We start from the raw sequence: 3,825 nt of genomic DNA on the forward strand, positions 1-3,825 counted from the left end.
TCTCCCCCGGGCGACTGACTAATCCACATGAGACGGAGGCAGCGCCACAGACTCTCGCAATACCCTCCGCCAGCCAGCATACCCGAGCCATGAGCCACAACATAGTTTTTTATCTCTCTCTCTCTCTCTCTCTCTCTCTCTCTCTCTCTCTCTCTCTCTCTCTCTCTCTCTCTCTCTCTCTCTCCTCTCTCTCTCTCTCTCTCTCTCTCTCTCTCTCTCTCTCTCTCTCTCTCTCTCTCTCTCTCTCTCGGGTTCGTGGCATTTTCTTAGTCCATCACGCCAGGCTTTTCTGTACTTCCCCGCTGTTATATTGTTGTTTGCTAACAAATCTTCAGCTATTTTGGTTTTATTCTGATGATAGGTGATTGTATTCTCTTTTATTGTTTTGTCTTTTCCCCACTCGCGGAGCTTCTGCACTTGACTTCTTTGAAGAAGAAGAGAAAAAAGAAGAAAAAAAAAAACAAGATGGAATAAAAATACCCAGTTGGCTGCGATAATGAGAACCTTGGCAGCGCTGCGTCTCTGTGAATGAATCAGAGGGTATTCTGAGCGAAGAGGCTGCGTTTTGACCTCCATGCCTAATATGAATGAATAACTTCATCTTATGGTGCTGTTTGCCGATCCAGCCGACGAAAGGGGAATGGCAAAGCACCCGAGAATCCATCACATATTGTAATTGCAATGACATCACCTTACAATCGCCGCCAAACGCGATGACTCCATTTCCCCCGCCGGCGAAGCGGAACAAACTCCCATTTCCGAGACTATGAACAGATATCTTAATCCCCCACCTCTCCCAGACGAAACCTCGTCATCGCCACTTCCTTTTTCCCTTAGGCCTCCCTCGTCGAAAACCCCGAAAAACACGGATAAAATCGCAGAATCGAGGGTGGCAGTCGTCGCGCTTCTGGCAGCCAGCACGCGTTACCAACACTGGCGACTCGCAGCGCCGACCCGCCAGCCAAGGCAGTACATACACAACCTCCGGAGAGAGAGGTCACACGCGAGCACAGTGCAATCCTCTTGAGTGCAATCGGAAAAAAAGCCTATTTCCCGGATTACTCTACAGTGATATAGTTTTTCCTTCTTGTTGTGTGTGGGATTTCTAGTCAACCACAGGGATTCTATTATAATTTTTCTCCGCGATATATCATGTGTAAAAGTAAGTGGTGTATATTTTTTGTTGTATTTCCATCAATTTTGAAAAATCTCAGTATTTGAATTTTATTTTTTTTTACTTCATAAAATTCAAACGTTGTGAATTCAGTCACTGTCACAGAAGACAAACGTAATCATAAAATCCTCAACTTAGTCCACTAAACCTCAATAAAACTTTTTTATATAATTTAAATCTGTAATCTCACTTTCTCCTTAATAAAAAAAAAATGTCATGACACACTGCGAAGCTCAGTGTGATTCATTTCCTAACAGTGACAAATTCTTATCAATGAGTAAGAGCTGAGATTTGCCCTCTGCGAGACAGGGGGGGGGGGGGCTGCCACGGCAACCTCTCTGTAAGTAGTTTTAGTGTAATTAGTGTGAAGTGTTGTTGTGATGGTGAGTTTGCTGGGTGAGAGAGAGAGAGAGAGAGAGAGAGAGAGAGAGAGAGAGAGAGAGGAGAGAGAGAGAGAGAGAGAGAGAGAGAGAGAGAGAGAGAGAGAAGGAGGGGAAAGAGAGGTGTTTAAAACAAGCGAGAATGAGAGATATGATACGAGAAAAGAGAGAAAAAATAATAGCAATAGAAATGAGAGAATGAGTATGTAGGACTGAATGAAAGTGAGTGAGTTGAGTGAGTTTGGATGAATGAGACGAGTCCGCGTAAAGCGAATGAAGAAAAAATAAAGAGACGAAGCTGGTCTTGGGCGAGATGCGTGGAATATTTCGCTGCAAGATGATGATGGTGAGTTGATGCTCTTTGAGGATATAGTGACTCGACGCGAACATGGAGAGATGATGTCACGCGCTGTTGCCACGTCTCCCGAGAGTGTCACACGAGCGGGACCCCCACTTCACACACGCGCGAAACAGCGGCAGCGTCGCCCTTCGCAGATCCCCCGAGCATGCACCAAATTCGCCAAGATTTTATTTGCTAAAATGCGACGGTTTGTCATGTTCCTCCTCCTCCTTCTCCCCCTCCTCCTTCTCCCCTTCCTCCTCCCTTCGTCGTGTGCCGTGCTTCGAGAGCATACGATGCAGAATCAGGTTCTCACGAATTCGAATTGAGATAGGTGCCCGACCATTGTAGAAAACATAATTGAAGGAGAAACGGTAAAGGAAAATAGAATATAAGCTTAATGTAAGAAGGGGTGTCTCTGAAGTTTTTATTTCTTGGGCTCTAAACTGTTTTCAATTGGTTATTTCTCTCTCTCTCTCTCTCTCTCTCTCTCTCTCTCTCTCTCTCTCTCTCTCTCTCTCTCTCTCTCTCTCTCTCTCTCTCTCTCTCTCTCTCTCTCTCTCTCTCCTCTCTCTCTCCCTCATTCTCTTTCTCTCTCTCATTCCCTCTTTCTCTCCGTGGCATGTCGGGGCGAGCGAGAGCGAAGAGATCGCGCCGAATGTAATGGGCAAATGGACTCGTGGAAACTGCCACAAGTAAATAAGGATGTGCAGCGAGAAGGGAATGTGACACACTGCTCTCTCTCTCTCTCTCTCTCTCTCTCTCTCTCTCTCTCTCTCTCTCTCTCTCTCTCTCTCTCTCTCTCTCTCTCTCTCTCCTCTCTCTCTCTCTCTCTCTCTCGTTCCCTCTCTGTCTCATTTTCCATCCTCCTCTTCCATGTCCTCCTCCTCCTCCTCCCCTCTCTCTCGTACCTCTCTTCCTCTCCTTCTCTTTCTCCCTCTCTTTCCCCCCTCTTTCCTCCTCTCCGTCTCTCCCTCTCTTCCTCTCCTGACATGCCACATGTTTTGTTGCCATTATTATTGTTCCCGTCCATAGCATTCAAACCGCCCCACGACGGGAATGCGGTGCAGCCTTATTCAGATGACTCTCGGGCGCCGCCGCTCGTTCGTGACTCCCTCTGCTCGGAGGAGACGCAGACGGAGGGAGGGAGGGACGGAGGGAGGGAGGGACGGAGGGAGGGAGAGAGGGGGGCGGAGGGGGGCGAACTGATATGCGAAGGAATGGGTGATCCAGCGACTGACGGCCCAGTATTTATTGTTAATCATATTATTATTGTTATTGTTGTTGTTGTTAATATTATTATTATTATTGTTATTATTATTATTATTATTATTATTATTATTATTATTATTATTATTATTATTATTATTGCTGTTCTGAAAAACGAAAGCGGATAGACAGAGATAGAAGTAAAATACTCAAAAGACAACCAGAATGTTCAGCTTCACAATTCAAGACGAAATCAAATGAAAGTTTCATTCAGCATTTTGAGAAGCACATGACAGAAGCAAAAATAACAAATATCGATGATAACAAACGCGTGCAATGTAACACCTGAAAAGGGTAGCGAAGAGGAGACAGACAGACAGACCGAGAGAAAAATCCTGGCTCGTTCGAAGACAACACTTAAGGACCTAATAGAAAGAGCGGGTAAATAGAATAACAGGGAGGTCGAGGATCACAATTGCGTTAGAGAGAGAGGGAGAGGGAGGAGGGAGAGAGGGAGAGGGGAGGAGGGAGAGAGGGAGGGAAGGAGGCAGAAAGAGAGAGAGGGAGGGAGGGAGAGGGAGAGGGAGGGAAGGAGGGAGAGGGAGAGGGAGGAAAGGAAGGAGAAAGAGAGAGAGAAAGACAGGATATACATAGTATAAGATTAGTGTGTTTGGTGTAAAATGAGAAGAAAAAAAAGCAGAGAAGAAAACAAGAAAGAGTAC

At 45.9% G+C, this 3,825-nt stretch overlaps 1 protein-coding gene across 1 annotated transcript in view; it reads left to right on the top strand.

Moving 5' to 3' along the window:
* Positions 1-960: 960 nt before the first annotated feature.
* Positions 961-3,825, top strand: part of LOC119575305 (dual specificity protein phosphatase 10-like) — a gene marked incomplete in the record, with an annotated part of 40,013 nt that continues 37,148 nt past the window's right edge. The window contains 1 exon segment of the mRNA XM_037922849.1: positions 961-1,162.

Source organism: Penaeus monodon, chromosome 7, assembly GCF_015228065.2.
Source record: "Penaeus monodon isolate SGIC_2016 chromosome 7, NSTDA_Pmon_1, whole genome shotgun sequence".
Taxonomy (NCBI): domain Eukaryota; kingdom Metazoa; phylum Arthropoda; class Malacostraca; order Decapoda; family Penaeidae; genus Penaeus; species Penaeus monodon.